The sequence below is a fragment of the Herpailurus yagouaroundi genome, unplaced genomic scaffold (assembly GCF_014898765.1).
Source record: "Herpailurus yagouaroundi ecotype Mexico unplaced genomic scaffold, PumYag 139, whole genome shotgun sequence".
NCBI lineage: Eukaryota > Metazoa > Chordata > Mammalia > Carnivora > Felidae > Herpailurus > Herpailurus yagouaroundi.
In genome coordinates, this window is record NW_024412394.1 from 54,339,699 (window position 1) to 54,363,527 (window position 23,829).

Genomic DNA, 23,829 nt, shown 5'->3' on the forward strand with positions numbered 1-23,829 from the left:
TCCAGCCTTGTCTTCAGGCCTAAGTTCTGATACCAGAGAAATTCTGAGATGAAAGAGAAGTTGAACTTCTCTGGTGTTTGAAACGAGTCTTTTTGGATTAATTTAATGTATATTATCTAATATGTAGAAATGTAGTCCCTTCTCTGAACACTCACCTCAGTTTGCAACTGCTCTGGAAGAGCCTTTCCAATAAAAAGTATGCTCCACTTACCTAAAATGAACAAGAAGATATTTAACAAACTTTTATGTTTATTTATTCTTGAGAGAGAGAGAGACAGAGCATGAGTGGGGGAGGACCAAAAAGAAAGGGAGACACAGAATCCGAAGCAGGCTTCAGGCGCCAAGCTGTCAGCACAGAGCCCGATACAGGGTTCAAACTCATAAACCATGAGATCATGACCTGAACCAAAGTGGGATGACTAACTAACTGAGCCACCCAGGAACCCCAACAAGCAGATATTCTTAAGGGCGAACTTAATATCTTTACAAAACTCTGTTGTCATACCACATCTAATCTCTGTAACAGTGTGGTGAGAACCAGGGACAACCACTGAGAGTGGAGGCTGCTGAAGGGAGGCAAGAAGAAACTTTTTTCCCCCAAATACTCAGGATGTAATTATTTATGTTTTAGAATGGGCTAGGTCATGCTAAGGTAATGAGTAATATTAAAACCAATATCGTACAAAATGATAAGGTTTATTTGTACACAGGTCCATCATGGCTTGCCTGGGGATATCTCTCAATTATCCAGGTTGATGATGTATCCAACATTTAGAGCATTACTGGATAGGTGGGGGAATGCATGTGGTGAGTTGCACCTTGGCTCTTAATTAAAGACTTCTGCCTAGAAGTGCAATCACTTCCATTATCATTTATCAGCCAGAGCCCAGTATGTGACTATACCGAACTTCAAGGGAAGGGGAAGGTGCCATCCTACCAGGTACAGAGACAGAATGGGGGACTTCTAAATTTTTGTAAAGTTATCACAGTTTATCATTGTAAGTAACGTTTCTTCAATTTTCTATTTTGGGGAACTAAAAAGCAACTGGCATGTTATTTAAATGTTAAGAGAGTCCGTCGCTTTCCATGTGCCATGTTATTGAGCAAAGACCATAAGACCTCATCTAAAGTGGAGAACGTAAACTATCCTATAATTGATGATAGATATGTTTAAAAGTTATGATGCTATTGATTCATTGAAGGAATAAAATTTAAAATCCCTTAAGGATAATCTTTTGAAAACTATGATTGTAGCTTAAATGACTAGCTGAATGTTAGAGAACTATTTTTTAAAAGAACAAATGACATTTTTACTTAAGTATTATTTCGTCTTGTTTTGCATTTCTCTGATTAGTGATGTCGAACATTTTTTTTCATGTGTCTCTTGGGCATCTGTATGTCTTCTTGAGAAAAATGTCTATTCAGATCTTCTGCCCATTTTTATTTCACTTTTTAAAAATGTTTATGTATTTTGAGAGAGAGAGAAGAGAAGAGAAGAGAAAAGAGACAGCTAGAGCACAACTAGTGGAGGGGCAGAAAGAGGGAGAGAGAGAATTCCAAGCAAGTACTACACTGTTAGCTCAGAGCCCAGTGCGGGGCTTGAACTCACAAACTGTGATATCATGACCTGAGCCAAAATCAAGAGTCAGACACTTAACCGAGTAAACCACCTAGGTGCTCCAAGATCTTCTGCCCATTTTAAAATCAGATTATGTGTAGGTTTTTTTTTTTGTGTGTGTGTGTTGAGTTGTATAAGTTCTTTATACATCTTGGATATTGACTCCTTATTGAATATATCATTTGAAAGTATCTTCTCCCATTCAGTAGATTGCTTTTCATTTTGTTGATTTTTTTCCCTGTGCAAAACTTTTTTTATTTTGCCATAGTCTTGCTACTTTATTTTTGCTTTTGTTTCTCTTGCCTGAGAAGACGTATTCATAAAAATGTTGCTAAGGCTGATGTCTAAGAGATTACTGCCTATGTTGTCCTCTAAGAATTTTATGGCTTCAGGTCTCACATTTAAATCTTTAATCCATTTTGAGTTTATTTTTGTGTATGATGTAAGAAAGTGGTTCCGTTTCATTCTTTTACATGTAGCTGTCCAGTTTTCCCAGCACCATTTGTTGAAGAGACTTTCTTTTCCCAATTGTATATTCTTGCCTCCTTTGTCATAGATTAATTGACCATATGAGTGTGGTTTTATATTTGAGTTCTCTTCCGTTTTATTGATCTCTGTGTCTGTTTTTGTGCCAGTACCATACTGTGTTAATTATTATAGCTTTTTAGTACATCTTGAAATCAGGAATTGTGATACCTCCAGCTTTGTTCTTTTTGTTGTTTCTTCTTTTCAAGATAAGTTTGGGATTCCATACAAATTTCAGTTGCACGAAAACTAGATATGGGAGTCCTAGCAAGCCCCAGTTCATGTGAAAAACAACCGAGGTTTTTATCTGATGACAAAATCCATACAACTCAAGAGCGTTATTTGTCTGCTGATGAAGCTTAAGAAATTTTACCCTGGGTTCATAGAAGTCTGGTGCCCCATTACGGGCTAGAATGGTACCTCTGGCAGCTGCACTGATGAGTCCAAATAGTAAATGTTATGTTGATTCTGTTCCCCCATACATGTATATATTTATAAGCTAGAACTGTGTCTAGAGTATCAGTAACAGTATATGTAAATAATTTATGAATGCCCACTTAATAAATTGTTGAAAGAAATGCTTAGAAAGAAAAGGTTAAATGGAGAGTGGCATCTGTCCTAAAATGTATGAAACATTATCAGGAACAAGAAAGGGATTCATCCCCGAGTTGTTTCAGAGATAACTGAAATCAAACTCATATTCTGGGGAGGCGAAATTTATCTCAGGATAAATAATTGTCAGTTGATTTGTACATTGGAACTAATCTTGTGACGAAATCACAAATTCCCATTCCTGGAGATTTTAAGCACAACTCATGGAAGGTTACCTGTCCTTACCTGGACGTGCCTTGTACTAGATGATTTCTAAGCCACTATCTGTTCTAAAGTTCCTATTTTAATCATGTAAATTTGTTTGTGGTTGTTTGCTGCATATTTTTCAAAAAACTTTCAAAGTTCCTATTCAAGTTTAATGTGTTGATTTCAAATGAAACACCCCCTTATAAACTGTTTGTATGTAAAAAGACTGCTGTTCTGGCCAAATGAACTCACACAGATAAAGCTAATCCTGTTCCAACATAGCACAGACTCACCACACACATACACACAAACTCACAACACACACACACACACACACACACACCAGTTCACACATTGTTACAGCTAGAAGTGCCTCTGCTAAGTGCTATCTTCAGATGTGGGTCCTTTCTCACTGTCATTTATCAGACTTCTTTCTTGGTTTGAGACACAGTGAGATGCAGAGAATGAGTGAGGACTGCATGGGGGATGGAGGCTCTTTGTCTCTCACTGACCTAACAGGCTGGTGCATTTCATGTTCTTGCAGAACACGCTTGCTTTCACTACAGCCCCCTTCTCTCAGCTTCTTCATTTTGTTTTCATTTTATTTGCACCCCTGGCTGAAGTTTTTCTTAATAAATTCAAGGTAAAAAACAAAAGTTCTTTGCATGACTAGGTTACACTCATTACATTAAGGGCCTGAGAATTATCATATATATAATTTTGGAAAACAGGGCACTTTGTGAAGGCCAGCTGTGGGATGCCTGGTAACTAAGAAGACCAGGAAGACATGTGGGATGGTGAGGGGGAGAAGATCAAAGAACAAGGAACAATAATGGTTAAAGACCTTTCTGTGTTATGGAATATTTTGTAAACCTTATGTCACTGAATCCTAACAGCAACCTATAAAATGAGTATTATTAAGCCTTTCTGTGGTTCAGAAAGAGCACTTAAATAACTTGCTTAAGATCACATCACTAATCCATGGCATAGCTAGACTTGAAAACAGAATTTTTGATTCTAAACCATCAGTTTTCATTTATTTAGCAGATGTATGCTAGGGAATTTCCACAATAATTTTATAAGCCTTGTTTGAAGATTAAGGAGATGAAAGCTCTGAGAAGGAAATGAGCATTCCTACAGACAAAGAATTAAGAAATGTTACAGGTGGAATGTCCGTCGATGTTTATGATCAGAGTCTGTTCTCCCATCACACGTGGATAGAGAGTGACCCTCTGTATTTTGTCTGTTGCTTTCCTTGGATTTGAAGAGCATTCTTAAAATAGGGGGGTAATCAAGATTTCTGGCATTACTTTGGAAAGTTGGAGTCATCCCCTTCAACTGTTTTTTTCTGTCATTCTTTATTGTCTGCTTAATCATATTTTGTCCCTTCCTTTGCTATCCTGGGGTTAGTTTTTCTTTATTCCCTAGAAGTTTTCTTGTGATACAAAAACTTGCTAAAATATTAACATTTTTGTAAAGTCAAGACTAATGGGAGAGTAACATATTATAGTAGTTAATGGCATAAGGACTTGGTGTCAGCCAGTGTTCAGTTTGAGTCTAGTTCTGAGCTTAGCTCTTTGCAAGCTGTGAAACCCAGAGCAAGTTTCTTAGTTTCTAACCCACTTATTCTCATCTGGGTATAAAGATATTAATACCTCTCTCATAGTAGGGAGCATGGTTAGTAGGACTATGAGAAATTATGAGTATAAAAGAGCTTACTCTGGTACCAGACATGTATTATACATCTCCTATATTATCATATAATGCCAGACATGCTCAATCCATGTAAAATACAGTATAATTTCCCAGATGATTGTGTTACATTTTGTGTTCTATCAGATGATGCCCGACCACATCAAGAAAAAAGACATTAAAGAAATATTTTGAAAGTAATTTTTATTTGTTTCAGAAAAGGAAGTTTAAGGGATTTTGGTGACAACAATCTCACAGTGACATAATGTCAAATCTGGGCATTAAATTCAGAATTCTCAGCCTTTGTTTTGCTTCCAAAATGCATGCATCCAAGAGAAACACAAGAAAGAAATATAGCCCTGTAACCTAATAATGCACTGCTGAACCCTGTACCACTCCTAACACATTTTCAGATTCAGATGGCTTTAAAGCATATTTCTCAAATGCACTTAAATTTGTTTAGATACACAGCATAACAATAGCTATGTCGAAAAATCAGAGTTTGTGGGCTTATCAGAATTCTATTTTAGTTATGTGCAAAATGTCTGCTGTACTCACTCATGGCTCTGCTTTAAAGACTTGGCTGTTCGACATTTATACATCCATTAATTAGCAGCTAAGCATGATTTAAAGGATAACGTTCCTGGCGTTCGGTGTACATGAAGCAGTAAACAGCTTTTGTGGAAGATTAAACGCTGTAGCAAATCAGAGACATTTGGTGACCCCCAGCAGCCATTTGTTGCCAGAAAACTGCAATGCTAGGATTTTTGTGCCAGGGGGGAAAACATAGTCAACTCGTAACACAACAAACAGAAGAATGCATTTGAATTTGCCTCTTGCATGTTTAGAAATAGGTCTCCTTTTTTGTTTCTATTTTAATTGAATTTCATTTGGAAAAAAGTTCATATGAGTCATTACATACAATGTATGTAAACATACCATAGATTGTAAGGAGTTAACAGTTCTAGAGATCAATGTGTGTTTGTAACTGAGAAGTAAGGTTGATGGACCTTATTTTTATTTCCCTTATTAAAATTGAATTTAAATTTGAAAGAGGTTTACCTATTCCTATTTATTAACTGTCAATAAATACATGGATTTTATACTGATACATATTTCTAAACATAGTATTTTTATTGGTCATTATCAAAATATATTTTGGCTTAAAAAGTAGAGAAATGAATTCTAATTATTGTTTGGAAAAATCTGACTATTAACAGTTTTATAAATTAATATATTGATTTGGAAATGTATGTTTATATGGACAAAGACAAACTAATTTAAGTTAGGATAATAATATTTTTCTAATGCATTTGTGAGACCACTGGATTTACATGTTGTTCTATCATTAATTTTGCAATTTCTTGATCCGTGTAAATCGATTCTAAATGAAATATAATTGAAATTTAAAACAAGGGGAAAATATTCTGCAAGAATAAAAAAGATGTTTGATAACACAGTAGCCAATGCATAGAGAAAAGTCCTTTTAATACATATACATGTTTATGTTCTAGGCTTACTGGAAAAAATTACATGGTTTAGTAAGCTGGTTTAGCTCTCAATAAGAAAAGAATTTCCACCGTTCTTTCTCCGTAATTGGATTTGGTATGCATTGTAAAAGAAACAGCGCCTTTCACTGAGCAGTGTTAGTAACCCATTTTATAATAATACAAAAGGCTTCTCACACCACGTGTTGATCACCATAAACGCTTGTCTAACTCACTTCTCTCTCTTCCTTCAGGGGCCTTTTTCTCCAGGCCCATGGTTGTGGATGGGGGGCGGAGGTGGTGGGTAGTGAAAACCTTTCACAGGAATCTGGGATCCTCGTTTTCAATGTTCCTGTTTGATTTTTCGGCAGCACAACTTTTAAAGTGCCATCAGAAGTTTCTAAGTCTCAAAATTGCTTTAACGTCAAAGGTGTATTTTGTTTGGCGAAGTGGGATGCTGCACTCCGTGAAATCTCTATCTTTTCAATGACTGTTGGGGAAGAGACATTCCAATAGTTCGAAGCAGGGCTTTAATACCTACAGAAAAGGCTGCGTATACACGGAGGCATCTGCCTGCACTGTGACTAAAATGTTTACTTTAGCAAACACTGCTCTATTAAATTTCAAAGTGGTGCTCTTTGAATTTTAAATTGTAAGGGAAACCTGGCCTCCATTCTTGAAAGCTTTGGTTTAAACATAAAAAGGAGAAAGTAGCTTTGAAGTTTGAATGAGATGCATGAACTCTTCTTTTTTCTGCAGAGTTTGAAGAACTTACAGGGCGAGTGTGTGTGCTATTTATTATTCTAACGTAGGACTTGAGTGATATTCTTATTTCGTTCACCCTTGACCATTTTTCCTTTTTAAAGAAAATAGGATTTGAATGTCAATGTGAGGTTTCATTTATTTTTCTCCAATCAGGGAACGTATCTAACAAGATAATTTTAGGCATTTTTTAAACAAACCCATTTCATTGCTCTTTAATGGACATCTAATTTTTTTCAAATTATATCTAGACTCCATGGTTTTTAATTGGTGCTGTAAATCTATTTCTCTAGAGTTTACAGTATACATACATAGTCAAAATGCAGAAAATTTGTATTTTTGGCATAGATGCTCACCTTAATGAGTATTTATTTTGGCAGATGAGTGCTTGCATAATTGAACAATTCATGGACCAGAGATAATTGAGCATTACAATAAGTTATGTCACCTATTTACAAATGGGAGCCATTAACTCTCTACTTTGCTTGCTGGAATGAACTTTTTAAACCAAATAATTACAAATGCACATTCACAAAATAAACCTTACAGGGTCAGTTCATTTTTATCTACTTTGATAAATAATAATTGTGACAGCATTCAGTTTCTGTTTTAAAATGAAATGAGCATTTTATCATAAAATCTGTTCAAGTGTAATTCTTAGTAAGTCAATAAAAACTAATTATAAGGGTCATAGAATATTGAGTAAACTTAATTAGTTCACTTCATATTTTCTTTCTAGAAATTACACATAACATTTACAGTAAAAAATTCATAACATTATTTTAATATTATAAATTATTACACTTGTGTCCTAGTTCAACAATAGCTCCTCCCCCCAATAAAATCTTTTCTAAGTAGAATAGGCTCTTTCCTTATTAAAACAAAGAGATGGCTAATTTGTTTCTGAATGTGGCAACAAGAGAAGAGAGACATTTAGGAGTTATTTTTTTCATCCTCCAAACATCTCTTTTACACTCCTTCCTTACTTCTGTCTTGAATTAAGTGATGTCTTGGGTTAAGACGTTAAGGATGTTTATACAAAGTATGGAAAATATTTAAGAATGAGTAAGGCATGACAGGGCCTTACTAAAACAACTGATCAGTTGGGACTGATGTTGGCTGTTAGCCTACACAGCCATCTACCCCACACATACCAATACTGTCCCTAATGCATCTCCAATTTTAGGGGGGGGGCAAGTGGACATTAACAAGGGATTCAAGGAAATGAGTGGCCTTCTTCCCTGGTATTGCCCCAATTGCTAATTTTGTGGAAGAAGATCTTTTGGCAGTGATTTTGGGTCAGACAAATTCTAATAAAGGCTGCATGCCATTTTCCTTTTGGGGAGATTTCCCATGCGTTGCTTTGGGTCCTTTTGTAGAGGAATCGGGGCATTGTAAAAAGGCCCATACTCTTGTCTCTATTTGGTAATTGTTTGACCTGGTGCCTGGCACTTAAGAATAAGAAAATCAAGAAGAAGTAATGCAAGTATAATTTTTATAGCCAAGTAACTTCTGCATATAAATATTTTGCAATTTCATTTTAACATGAAGATTCTCTTTCTGATATTGGACCATTCAATAATGGAGTGGAGTGCATTATGAGATAGTGAGATTTCTGTGTCATTTGGTGGTATTCCAGCAAACACTGGTATGTGTTTAGCAGTCTTCTGTGTTATAAAGATATCTTCCCTACTTTTTTGTACTAACAATCCCCCCCCCACAGAAAATCCAAAAGTCTATGACTTTTCAATACCTTATTTAAAACTTTGTTGTTCATACACATAACTTTGAATATTAATAAATTAAGTAATTTAACAGATGAGGAACCCATATCAAATACTTAAAATCATAATTGTATATGTATGTAAATAACTGTATTACTAATATATATATTTAAGTCAATGTATACTATTTTTACTCAATGCCAGTGATTGGAAATTAATTCAAGTGAATTAAATTATGTATAAACTATGAATTAAACATCTTCTGAAATAACTGACATGAATGAATACCAAACCACTAAAAATACTATCTTGAGTTAATGCCAATTAGTTATAAAATGCTAACAGGTTTTTAAATGCTTTTGTTCTACCATGATTTTTCAGTGTTTTTTTTTTTTTTTTAGTGTTTGTTTATTAGAGAGAGAGATGGAATGTGAGCAGGAGAGGGGCAGAGAGAAAGGGAGGCACAGCATCCAAAGCAAGCTCCAAACTCTGAGCTGTCAGCACAGAGGCCCAAAACAGGGCTTGAACTCAAAAATTGTGAGATCATGATCTGAGCTGAAGTTGGATGCTTAACTGACTGAACCACCAGGGTGCCCCTACCATGGTTTCTAAATAGCATGTCAACTATAATGCTTAAAATAGTAAACACTTGTTTAATATAAATTGTAATATTCATGTCAATTTCTACTAGATATTTAGGAAAGAGAACCTTTAGATATGAATCACATGTTGGCCTTCTCGGAAGTTTCTCAGCACATGAATCAAGTTACTTAAAATACATATGCCTGTGACCAGATGCCTCTCAATGTTATCAATATTCTTTTCTGGAATATTTAAGAACTATTATAATAATATCATATGAATACTGAAATGGATTAAAAACTCCTGAAATAGAAGGGGAAGGAAGGAGAGGGATACATATCTGCAAAAAGGAACTTAAAGGGTTCTAATCTCTCTGATTATAATAAATATATGTACTCTTGAATGTACTGATGTTTGTGGCATCAAATAAACAGTAAAGTTTAACATTCCCCAACTACAGCATATTATAAAGTTTCTATAAAAAGATAGTGTTTTTTTCTAACTACACTAAGTATTTTTAAATCCCTAGATTGTATTGAAAATTCAAAAATATACTAACCACTTAGCATCACTGGAACAAAGGAATCTATTTGAAGGACTAGATAGAAAAAAATTTGAATTATCACTATGTGAGTATCTATAGTGCTAAACTTGAAATCATTTTAGACTTTTGGAGGTGTGTTTGACTTTGCATAAGACGTGGATAATTTCTTTGACTTGCTTGATTTAAATAAGACGAGATTACTACGTAATGCTGTAACTCAATCATTATGCAGTCATCCAGAGCGAAAGTGAAACGTTCAGAAACATTTTCACATATGTAATTTGTATAAACCATAAGGTTATGATTAAGAAATCTTAGGAATATGTATTACTGTGGCAAAAGCAGTAGTACCAGCCTTTTTATCTTCTTGCTATAGACAGGAATATCCTCAAGGTTAGAAGGTTGCCTGCCTGTTATTTTATGAACCAAGAAAGTATTTCTGCTTTACAGGTATGGAATTTTCTAAAACCTCTTACAAGCCATAAGTAAATGTTAACAATATGCTACTTTACTCCAAACTCTCGTCACCAAAAGTACCTACATTAGGAAGATTTCAGACTAATTCTTGCATGCAGTTTTGCCCTAAGAAGATCTCAGCATGTAATGTACAGCCATTTTTTTGCTCCAAGTTCTTAATGAACTGAACACATTACAGAAGTATTTCTATTCTCTGTAGTGTACACAGTTCAAATAAAGTTGCCCAACTTCCACAAAATATACCATCTCATACCATCCATTGCACAGTTAAAAAAAATTTTCCAGGGGCGTCTGAGTGGCTCAGTAGGTTAAGTGTCTGACTTTGGCTCAGGTCATGATTTCACATGGCTTGTGAGTTTGAGCTCCATGTCAGGCTCTGTGCTGACAGCTCAGAGCCTGGAGCCTGCTTCAGATTCTATGTCTTCCTCTCTCTGCCCCTCTCCCACTCATGCGCTCTCTCTCTCTCTCTCTCTCCTTCAAAAATAAACGTTAAAAAAATTTAAAAAACAACGAAATAAATAAAGTTTCCATCTAGCCTTTAATGAGAACTTAAGTAAGTCCTTAAATAAAGACCCTTTCATTGGTTTTATACTTCCACAAATGTCATTCAGTTTAAATGACTGACTTATTTGCATAGCTTGTTGGAGAAATTGGTAAAACATTATTGCTGCATTTCTGATAGTTTCCTAATATTTTGCTACGTTTGTTTTATCCACATTACTTTGTCTCACATTACTTTCTTTTCTTATAGATGTTCAAAATTGTACTGACATGTTTTATTCAATAAACAAACACATTTTAAGCATTACCATATGAAAAACACTTTGTTAGATGTTATGAGAGACAAAAAGATACATCAATCCTGGTCCCAGACTTCACAGTCCGGGGGAAGTAGGTATATAAGTAATTCTCATGTCCTGAAAGAGAAAACAAAAATTTCCACGATGAAAGAATACAATGGGAAAAGGAGAGATTATTCCCAGTCGTGGAATTTTAGAGGAAAGCTAGTGTTTCCACAGGTGACAGAAATATTCTGTGGAGAGGGAATTCCCATTAGTGGCAAGCAGTATCCGTTTCACTGGGATTTCTACTAACCATGGCCTAGTGAGGTATCTGGTGCAGTGTCTTCAATCCAAAATCAAAACAACACATTTCTAAGAGCACTTCATTTATTTTGGAAAACCATTTTTCTGAGTTTTCAATTTCTTTCTCTGTAAAGTACAGCTTTTCTAATCTATATTCATGAGAAACTCTATAAGTTTGAGTAACAAATGGAATAATGTACAAAAAAGCACTTTGAAAATTACGATTCAAAATCGCAGGCTTTTTTTGTCAAGCTCTTCATGTGTATTTAAGATATTGATATAGGTTTTTGAGTGAAAGTTCTTGAGAAATAGAAAATCTAAATGTATTGCTGATGCATCACTGCTCATTACAAGAGCATCCCAATTCTAAGGAGACATCAGAGAATTGAGACTTGAAAGTCAGAAAGGTATTGCTGTCCTGTTTCAGGCCCCAGTTAGTTACAAAGAGACAATGATGCCCCTTAGATTATTTATTATTTTTCCTTCCAAAAACTTAAGTTCTCCAAAAGAAAAAGGACTTAGAAGGCAATTGTTACCTATTTCCTCCCCAGCCTGTGCATGGGGTAAGAGATGAAGCTAAGAAATTTTGCCATTTGATGATAAAAAGATAGTCAACTTACTTTTTTAATAGCCAACTTATTTTTAACAACACATTATTAAGCATGAGTTGAAAGAATATCTGTGTAAACAAATCAGAATCCAAGGAGATTCAGGCTTTATGATGCTCAAGTCATTCTCTTGAACCATGTAACTACACTTCTAGCACTACATTTGATGTTCTCAGTCCCAGAACTCTTTAACTGCCCTAAATCACCATGTTCTACTTTTTAAAAGACAAATCATTTAAATTTCCCCTGTGGTTTCCTGTTATAATCCTAATTCTTCCCTAAAAATCGTAGACTATTCCAATGAGTTATTGGTGAAGTTACCACCTTGATGAATAAATGGATTCCAGATAAATGAAAAGAAAAAAAATCATCAATTTTTCATCAATATTTTATTGGCAAGCTCTTAAGAAGTAGTTTCCTACTATAAAAAAATGCACACTGACAGTAAATTTTGAAATTTCTAAAAGATAACCAAAATACAATAACAAATCCCATTCAAAATGGAAACATGAACATTATAAATGTATTCAAATTCACATCTAGTAAATTTGTGAACTGAAAAATCTCAAGTCTTAAAAATAGTGAAGTATGACTGAACAAAGGAAAGATCATTTGAGATTTTCTCTTTATTCATTCAAAGATGATCATATGATATACTCCCATTTTCCATAGAATCTATTGCAGTAGGCAAACTATTTAAATATTAACAAGTTTTCATCAAATATTAACTTTAAACACATTAGAGATCATTTAAATCTAAGGAATACAATAACTTAAAATAATAGTTATGGTGGCATATAATTAGTGGCACTTTGGAATAAGCTATTTCACTTCACATTACATACTCTGAATGGGAACAGGTTTAGAAAGACATTAGCAGAAAATGTGACAGAATTTGCCTGAAGACTATAAACTGATTGATGTTTTGGAACTTTCCTCAGACCTCACTGAATGATGTTCTCATTCAGGCAACACTAAATGTACTAAAATATTCAAATTCGGTTTTATAATTTTCAAGAAAGAAAAATGAAAGAAAGGTCAGCAACAATCGTGGCTTAGAATTTAGGTTAAAAGAAAATGTTACATACTTGTCAATGTTGTTTGTATGTCATCCTGAAGGAGACATATGTGGGCATATTCACTGAAAATAAATGAGCAACGATAAGTATTTCCTCTTAATATTATCTTCCACTTTACAATTTTGTAGAGTTCATTTGCAAGCTCTTTCACAAAAACACAGGGCTTCAAATCAACTATTCTAGGAAGAAATACAGCCATATTTTTGTTGATACTTTAGAATGCAAGCACAGAAGACAAGATACCCTATTATAATCTCAAAGATATTTAACCTCATGTTAACAAAATTAAATAGGGTTCATACATTTTATGTAGCCTTACTTTTAGAAAGCTTCATCTGTAATAATAAAGACCCCATCTCACTGCCAGAGCTTTGATTCTGCATTAATTAAATATTTATTTCCTCTTTTATTCTTAACCTAATTTCTAACCCAGAGCTTTAGTTTCATGTTTTTGCTTCTGTAAACTTTAAACCACTGCTGCTAATTACAATAGCAGGATATATATGCTGAGTTATCCAAACCAACCTAAAACATTTGAGGTCCACCTGATTTTGCCTCATTATAGGTAGAAAATGGGTCAAAGCAAAAATTTCTTTGTAGGCATACAAACATTTGGTTCTTAATTTCACTGACACTGAGTTTCTGGGCAATAGATGTATTTTTCTCAGAATTGTCTTGGAGATATGTACGTGACTCGGACTTTGTGTCAACACAGTAAGAAAGAATTCTGGTTCACTGATCTTTTTTATCTGAGATACCTGCAAAGCTAAGTCATTATAATATTACAAGGCTGAACTTACTTCCTAACTAAATATGTTAAGCATTTCAAATGTAGTACCCGAATTTTCAAATTATTTAATGGAAAGTCAACAATACCCTGATGCAAGGCAATGTGTAATTAGCAAAAATATGCTTCCAAGATATGCTTAACATTTCAAGTTTATGTTCATTAACATATAAAAATATATATTCATCAACAGAATAAATATGAATTCAAAATCCTACAGGGTTTATTTTCCCCATTGATCATGAACGAAAGCCATTAAAGGGTGAAGTGTATCTACATCAGTGAGTAGCTTTGTTCTTCATTTCTGGATAAGGATTTAGGTTGTCTTCTTTAGATTTGTCTCATGTCTATAACTCAGATGTCTCAATGGCTTCTTCCCATTTTTAAGTCAATAAATCACCTCAAATAATGTGCAATTATTTTTTCCCAAAATCTGACTACTAATATCCTCTCTTGGATGACAATTAGTTATATGTACTCTTTATTCTCATTAAGAAGACCAATATCAGAGATCCAGTAGAAGTATTTACCTTGACATTCAAGTCAGTGTTAATTTCGGCATCTATGAACCCCAGCCCATAAAAACAAACTTCCTCTATCCTCCTAGATAATGTACCCTCCATGCCATGGCAATTTAAAGTTGATGCTTTGCATGAACATTTAAGTATCCTCTAGACTACATAGCCAATTTTAAGATCTTTGGTGATAGACCATGCTAGCCCTTGGGACCAATTGTTCCCAAACTCATCCCTCTTCCCATTTTCCATTCTTTATGAGAGGGGCTCACCTCTTCATCCATTTCCCAGGTACATTTCCCAGGACCCCTGTCAGTTGGCTTCTAGCTGCATTGGACAGTGGAGACACTGGTGGGATTTTTAGAGTGTAGTGAGAACGGAAATGCCAGGTTATTTTCACCTTCATCTTTGTTGGGCAGTATTTTCTGTTTAAGCTTATATCTGGCCCACTGTGGTTCGAGCTTTGAAAGAATGATTCTGACTAGTACCAACATTTAGTCCTCCAGTTTAAGGGTGACAGTAACTTCCCACTTTTGCTAATCTCTGGGTTAGGTCATAATCACTTTTATGGCTTCCCCAAATCCACAACACCTTTGTAACTAATTCCCAGAATTAAATAACCTGCTATAGGGGCACCTGTATGGCTCAGTTGGTTGAGCATCTGACTTTGGCTCAGGTCACAATCTCACGGTTTGTGGGTTCGAGCCCCACATCTGTCTCTGTGCTGAACTCTTGCTCAGAGCCTGGAGCCTGCTTCAGATTCTCCTTCTCTCAGTCTCTCTCTCTCTGACCCTTTCCCGCTCGCACTCTGTCTCACTCTATCTCTAAAAAATAAATAAATGTAAAAAAAATTTTAAATACCCTGTTATAAACATTTTACGTGGTTTCTTTCTTCCTGGTTAGACTTTGATACACCAATCCTATACATTGTTATAGTCATATAAAATGTTATGACATTGTTTTGATCCCATTTTATGTATCAGAATATTGATATTTGGAGACATTAATCAGATTTCTTAAGTCATAATTGATGATAATTGGTAGTGGAAATTGAATTTGGATTCGGATTGGTCTGTCTCTTTAGCCGGTGCCTTTAAACGCGGAACATATGTTTTGTTTGGTGCTCTGTATATCTACTAGACAAATATCTAAAGTTTTCCTTACTGGATCAAAGCCTTTAATGATCATAATACACAGCTAAAAGGAGCTTGTATTCCTTTACTTTGTGAGAGGGCCTTCTGAGTGACACAGTGTAACCATGTTTTCAAACATAACAGGATGCTGTACTGTACATGGGAGCAGTGAGACCAGAGAGGACGCTGTGTGATAATCCAGGCGGGAGCTCTTGTTGGTCTGGCCCAGGGTGGCAATATTGGGGTGGTAATAAGTGTTCAGATTCTGGATATACTTTGAAAATAGAGCCATCAGAATTTTTGGATGGATTAAAAGTGATCTTAGAACGAACTATTGCCATCAATTGAGATGAAGATATGCATGGGAGGAACATATCTACAGGAGTGCCATAGGTAGTTTTACATATGTGAAGTTATATTTGTAACAAGTGCATTATGTTATTATGAAAACTAGCTTTCCAGTGATAGAAATATGTCTGTCATGTAAGCACCCACTTGTATGATTGTAATCTAAGGAATTCAGAGAGAAGTTAACCCAATTTTGTAAACCACTGAGACCAAAATAACAACATTTTGAAAAAGTCACTTTCAAAAAAGGAGCAAATGATCAAGGATGCACAAATCATGGGTAAAGTTCCTAAAGGAAGAGTCAGTCCTGAGGTTTGGGCCTTCCTGAGTGGGGGACAGCCCCACCCCCCTCTTGCCTCACAGACTCAAAAGCTTGACAAAACCTATGGTTCAATGCAAATGAGAGATTTACAGAGTTTATAATTAAGCATAACTTATTTTAGATACTCAGCCTAACTTGTGTGTACATGTCTATTTTCTGCTCATTGGCTGTTGATCTAGAAAGCAGATTTTTGCCATCTTTCTACCATTTGCCCCTTTGTTGTTTCAAGCCAAGTTCTCAAATAGACAGGCAATTCCTTAAATACTGAGGTAAGTTTGCCAAAGGGTTTAGTGTAAAAATGAGTTCATATATAGTACATGACAGTCTATAAAAATGAAACCAGAGCAAAAGAAAAAAATAGTATATAAGGAATACATTGCACACGGCAATCATAAGTCCAAGTTTGGAACTTGTATTCTAGACACAGCATTGTTGCTCTATGTGTAACTAAAGCTTCAGTTTCATTATGGGTCCTTTCTTAGAGACTTCACTTTCTCAATTAAAGATTTCCTGTTTGTTGTAGTCCACAGGAAACTATTTTTATAAGTTTCCTCCTTTTATTTTGATGTTTATGAGTGTGTCTAACAGTAATATTTTTATATTGTATTTGTACTTTGATATTTAAAGGTAAGCTTAGGCCTAGAAGCAGATAGTATCAAAATTTTGGAGAAAACTAGGTAAGTTGTTTTTTTTTTTTTCTGTTTAATGAATCTTTGTGTGTAGAGTTAGGAACAGTGCATTCATTCACTAAAATAATTCTTTGCTTTTAGAAGTTTGAGAATTAAAAGTCATAAAATAAATTATATTTCCCTTTAAGGGACTTCACCTACATTTGTAGAACAAATAATAAATGCCACAAAAGGTAGAAATTATTTCCAGCTGTTTTTCCAGTGTGGGAAATAAAATTCATCTAGAGGGTGTTGATTTCCACTGGAAGGCCGGATGATGGGTAGAGAATTTCCTTAAACTATCATTTGGAAGACAGGCCTCAGGCATACTTCACTTAATGCATGGGAATTTAGTTCCCTTGAAACACCAAACTGGAACTTATATCTTCAAGTTGATGACTATTCATGTATCACCCATTGGTTGAGGTATACAGCAATGACAGTTTACTATTCAGACACTGTTATACACATTGTTTGCACTACAATGGCAAAGAAGTTAACAGTGTGAACTCTCATATCCTATACAAAAATAGGAAAACACAGTAAAAATTAGTTATAGTAATACTTCTGGTAATGATCATGGTAATTTATCAAAGCCTAATAAATACTACTTTTCCTCAGTGAAATATACATATAATAAAAAAGTTAAAATATTTGCAGTTATCAAAAAAAGTAAAGGGAACAATCTGATACTACAAACCTCAAAAGATGATGACAAAGGAAAAAAAAAAAGATTAGAGCTTCATGGTATTGTTTCTAACTTCCTTCCAGGCCCCCTTGCTTAAAGACATAGTGTCTAAGAAATGTGGTTGGAATATAAAATGTGTCCCCAAAAGTTAGTTCAGAGAGGATACTGAACAGGTCTCAGAAGAAAGTAAAGGGGAACCTGAACAAAATGTATCAGCACAAGGAGAAAATCAGGGCAAAATTCTCCAAGTATCATTCAAATAAAATGATGTATGAAATATACAAATACACCGTAGAATAAAAAAATGATAACTATTCAATCTAGAAAAAAAGGAAAGCCAAGGAATAAAAGGTATGATTGACTGCTACTGTTAGAATACGTGGGGTGTCTGGGTGGCTCAGTTGGTTAAGCATCCTATTTCCACTCATGTCATGATCTCGCGGTTTGTGAGTTTGAGCCCTGTGTTGGGCTCTGTACTGACAGTTCAGTGCCTGGAGCCTGCTTCGGATTCTGTGTCTTGCTCTCTCTCTGCCTCTCCCCTGCTTGTATTCTGTCTGTCTGTCTGTCTGTCTGTCTGTCTGTCTCTCTCAAAAATAAACAAACATTAAAAAGAAAATTTAGAATATGTGTCTTTCTTGCTTAAGGGAAACTCTCTGGCCCTGGGTATTTATGTTTTCCACTTTTGTCTGATAAGATGACAGTGACTACAGTGAACTTGAAAGCTGTGTGTTGAAGACCCAGAGTCTCTATTAGCCCCAGTCCATGAATACCCATAGGGAGAGCCACCCACTAACCTGGAACATCCACCCAGAGCTGTTAGCTAAATGGGAAATAAAAAGTCTCTCTGGTGTGAGTAATTGTATTTTGGGGGTTTCTTTATTATTAAATCTAGTAGAGCCCTAAATGAGTCACATGAAAATTTTGATCTTGGTGTGAAGGAGAGCGTGGTGTATAGACCTCTGGTTATCCAAAGAATGTCAAGGTAAGCAAAATCAGAGTTACACAAAGGAGAAATCAACATGTTGTACAGCCAATGGAAAGACAAAATTCTGCACCCCAAAATCTTCACAAAGTGTTGCCAGTAGTAATTTTCTAATTGTGTGTGAGTCACTTCAGACGTTTTCAGTCCCCCTCTTAGCTCTCTGCCTTGTATACATTGGCTTATATACCTAAACCTGGAATAGTCTTCATTCAAGCTAGTTGATATGTGCCAGGACTATCTCTTCTGGACCAAGTGCTTCTCATCAGTTTTAGAATTTACATAATACAAAATACTGTAACAAGGTAAGGTTTCACATACACAACATCTACCCAGATTCCATGTATCACCCCCTGCAGGCTTACACAGCCTGATGTAAGTACATTACTTGACTTGGGGCTGTAAAATAAGAACAAGGATCAGTTACCCAGATGTCTTAGGTAGTCATGTTTATAGGTATATTGATAAGTTCTATCTTTCAGCTAATTACCTCATCATTTATAAACAGAGTAAATAATACTGTAAAAAACTGAAAAATGTAGATTAAAAAGAAAACATACTAATTCAACCTCATAATGGGTTTCATAAATCCTTGACCTTAGCTTGATCTTTTGCAAATAAGTTCTTCTATGACAAAGAAACATTTCTCATGATCATCAGATTCTTTGTTTTTTCCTGTTTCTTTTCCCGCTGTTCAATTCAATAAAAATTGAGTGTTTCCTAATACAGTTTATGTATTATCCCATTTTAGTCAATGACTTGAATGTTCATTCTATCCATTATTTAATCGCTATGCCTGCATAGAATGTGGAGGTGTCCGAAATGGCATCACCTGATGTTAATGGTGACTGTGAGTGTTGTAACAATGATGTCCAAGCACTGTCTCCCAAGTTAGAAAATTTATTAGAGTGTGACTCAGATTCGTGTCTTTTTACTTCTATGCCATTAGTCACCATGTCTCCTTAAGGCTCCCCTTCGCTGTAACATTATCTCAGGCTTGTTTTTGATGGTCTTGAGAGTTTTGAGGAATAATCATCAGAAATTTTGTTGACTCTTCTTCAATTGATATTTGTCTGATGTTTATCTCCTGGTTAGACTGAGGTTATGGGTTTCTGTGGTGAGGACCACAGAGGTAAGGTGATGTTTCATCAGATCACATCAAGGATCCATATCCTCAAAATGACATCACTGTTGAAACAAACCCTGATCGCATAAGGTAGTGTTTGTCAGGTTTCTCTGTAAACAATAACATTATGCTGCCCCCTTCCTTTAATACCGTACTCTTTAGAATCAACGAAGTAGTTTTTAACCATTTCTTTCTTTCATATGTATATGACAGGAAACAAAGTATGTCAAGGTTAATAATTAAGTATTTTGAGGAGATTTGGGGAGATTTTTAAAAATTAAATGTTTGTTAGAAAGAGAAACTATTAACTAATTAGCTAACTAGTTAATTCTTATTGAGTGTTTACTCTCGCTAAGCACTATATATAAATTTTCTCATACAAACATTCATCTAACCATGAGGGAAGTAAGTATTATCCCTATTTTACAGACACATAAGGGATAGACTCAAAAAGTGGCTATTTGCTTAAGACCATACTATAGCAAATGGCAGAACTATATTTCAAATCCAGGCTTGCATGTGATCCAATAACATAATTTATATTACTACACATTAGTGCCCCCTAAAGTGTCAGATGCTGTTCAAAACAAGAAATCTCGTATAGTCATGCCATACTATCTAGACATTAAGTTTTAGGGAAATACCAGAGGTTATGTGATCTCCTTTCATCAGATTAAGCCTAGTTTGTTACTATCTATTAAACATTTTTGTTATTTGAGTTTTTTTCCCAAAATGAACTACGTGGCTTTCTTTGCCTTCATTGACTTAAATTATGCTGGCATGAGCTTTTTCTCAAGGTTATATAAATGATACTTCTGTACTCTATAGAATAAATAATGCTATGTAATATATCTATCATCAATAAATGAGTCTACTATTTATTCTGTCCGTAAAACTGAGGATAAAGCATTATTTAAATAAGTCTATTTTATGCCAAAATAAGTGAAAAGTGTAATTCTTTCTTCCCTATTATTTGAAAATACGAGTCAGCTTCTAGTAAAGAAAATGCAAAAATATAAAAAGAAAAGTAAATTAACATTAATGCTGACATTTAAATAAGTGATATGTCAGGGTAAAAAGACTGAGTGGAAAAAAAAATCAGTAAAGGGTATAATTACATTTCACAAGTCCTCAGCAGAGGTTCTGGGTTATTTTTTCTTTTTAGTAGCCAAAACCTCTAATAAGATAAATAGATTGAGGTATAAAGAAGCATCTCAGAAAATTGTTATAGGTGCCAATCCAAAATCTGCCAAGGATATCAACATGCACAAAACAACCAAATAGATAAATAGATTGAAGTATAAAGAAACATCTGGTAAAATTGTTATAGATGTCAATCAAAAATCTTCCAAGGATATCAACATACACAAAACAGCCAAATTTCTCTACCGATTTTCAGTAAACAAACATGTCAATGATTAAAAATAATAACCTCTCAATTTGTTTTACAAACATTACAAACATCTCAAGAACTGCCATAAAAATGTTAGTATTAAAGTATCCATAATTGAATTAAAAATCAGGCCCAGAAAGGTTATTTAATTTTACTGATGTCACACAGGAAATCTGACATTGAAAGAGGAGCCCACATTATCATTTAGATTCTCCACGCGGAGTAATGATAAATACAGAGAAAGGCTGATATGAAAAAAACCTCACTTTTTGTAGTATTTAAATACATATAGTAAGTTGGCAATGGTGATTAGCATTTGAATAGATAGATAGACGGCAGTGGAGTCTTGGTCTTCATTAATGGTACAGGTCAGTAGATTTGGAATTAAAAGATGAGCTTAGATTTTCATTTACAAAACCAGTGAAATAGTTGGTTGTCAGTACAAAGAGCCACTAAGAACTAGGAATACACCTTAACTTTTCACTCATTTTTCATAAAGCACATATTTTTATTCCCTTAAGGCCAGGGCCTCTGCAGCCACTGCAAATATCGCAGGCCATAGAACCCTGTAAACTACTGAAAAATGAACATTTCATCCTTGGGTGAATATTGTTATTGGCTCTGTATTTACATTGTGCAGTGTATATAGATATAACTTATCTATTTTTCCATTAAATGAAATCATAACTGGCATGTAGCAGTACTTATTCTGTATGCTTGCTCTCTTTATAAGAGATGATGTCCTCATTCTAGCTTTGCCAGGTCTTGGTAACAGTAGTTTTTGTTTGTAAAATGAAACAGCACCACCTTGTATCCTGAAGTAAAGCTACAACCTCTCTAAAATCTAAGAACATTCAGATCTGTGTTTCAAACATATGTACTGATGACTATCTTATGAAGCAGATGAGATTTAATTACAAGTGTGGTCTGTGCTGTGTTCTATCGTACTATTATTAAACCACTAGATTCACGCTACCATATTCACCCTCCAGAAGTTACTCCTCTCTTACTATCAAAATATACTCTGATGCAAACAAATGCAGAAAAATGTCATCTGCTTAATTGTGCAATATCTATCAAATGCTAAAAAGCCTATAATACCTCGCAAAAATTATGATCGATCCTCTCTAACCTTGTTATTTTATGACTCCAGTAATGTTTATGTACCTACAAAATAAGACAGGGTTCCTAATCTATACAGCACATGCGTTAGACAGCTCTTAAACTTACAAATAACATAGGCAAATGCTTTGATGTGATATATACATATAGATATAATTTACTGAATTATATAGTTGGAGTTATAATTATGGCATTTATTTTTGTTACTGTTGGTTTCTTTTTCAGTTTTAGTTTTCAAAATACATGATTTATTTACACCTTTATTTCCTCCTCAAGAAAGGATCTTTGTCATTTATTTAGCATACTTTTAAGTAGATTTAATTGGCCATAAAAATGATTCCAGGCAAATACAGACATAGATTTTCAAACTCTTCACCAATATCATGAAATGATATTCAGTCAGTTCCTCATACAGGTGGAAAATCAAAGTTCCTAATTGCTTCTGTGACTTAACAAAATGGTGAAGTATGCCATGATCTATGCTCATCTACTAAAATGTTTCTTTAAGTGCATTTTTATAATGATACAAATCTTATTTAACAACAAGATATTCTGCTTTCTAAGCCATTGCACATTGCAAACAAACCTAATTCACAACTCACTGAAAATGTAAAGAATATTAAAAATGTACTTATACAAATTATAAACGTTCTAAAAGCAAGTATATGCATTTGCGATTGCTGGAGCTATGTTTGCATTATGATTTCTAGGTCAGTGGCGTCATAACCTCTTTAAATTGTTGGCCAGAACTGCAACATTGTTAAAGGTGGAATGAGATCTCTTATTTTTCTCCTTGCCAACACAATATTACACTCCCTGTGCACAATTGCCAAGTACGGGTGACCCCGTATTTTGGGTTTCGGAGTAGATTCCGTGCCATAAAATCAAATTACAATATAGGAATACTTAAGCCCAGCCAGGTGCCTGGAATTGTATTCCCCATCCATTTGATTGCTTACAATTAGATATTCTATAAGGAAGGTTCACTTGTCACATTCCACTCTGCATTTAGAAGTGCTTGTTTGTATGCCTCTGCTCCTAGACTGTAAAATAGCATAAGGCTTGCACTGTACCTGACTTACTGTTTTAAGTTAAGCCCCAACACCAGTGAAGGGTCCATAAGAGGCACACAAAAATAGGTTTCTATAAATACATTCTCTCATGCGACTGACAGAACGAAGAGTAGGTAGTATTGAAAAACTTCACAGAGCTGAAGTTTCAGGCTGCACCCTTACTGTCAACTGAAAATATCGATAGTATGATATGCTTAATGAAATAGGGTGAGGGAAAGAACATATCTTTCCTTAGGGTTCCTGGTAGCCAACAGTAAACCATTTCCATTTTGTTCCCTCCATTATCTGTTTTGTCAATTTTAAGGATGATGTAAATACTGCTTACTTTTATCAGAATTAGAAAGGCTGTGGCTCAGGTCATGGCAGCTTCTGCTTTCTGCAGCCTATGGAGTAATTATAACCCATTAAGATTTTATACATATTTTGTTTCAAACTCAGGGATATTTCAATTTCGGCTGGTCTTATTTTACTCTTCTGGGTGAGTCTAAGTTAATGCCTAGTGTACCAAAAGGCAGTTCAATAAATGTTTGTTAAAGGAATACATGAATCATATTCTATATAAAATATGTATTAAAATATACCTATACCTGTGTACAGGTATTTAAATAAATATGGAGTTAAAGGCCTTATGTAACTAAAGTACACCTGATATAAGAAAACTTTGCAACTGTTTTCTATTTACTTGTATGACATT

The 23,829-nt window shown here is 34.8% G+C and overlaps 1 long non-coding RNA gene across 1 annotated transcript in view; it reads right to left on the reverse strand.

Moving 5' to 3' along the window:
* Nucleotides 1–10,972: 10,972 nt before the first annotated feature.
* Nucleotides 10,973–23,829, reverse strand: part of LOC121029169 (uncharacterized) — a 38,221-nt gene continuing 25,364 nt past the window's right edge. Inside the window, exons 2-4 of the long non-coding RNA XR_005789626.1 lie at nucleotides 23,461–23,518; nucleotides 12,991–13,043; nucleotides 10,973–11,126 (exon numbers count right to left, since the gene is read on the reverse strand). This is a non-coding gene — a long non-coding RNA (uncharacterized LOC121029169). The remainder of the gene's footprint in view (nucleotides 11,127–12,990; nucleotides 13,044–23,460; nucleotides 23,519–23,829) is intronic.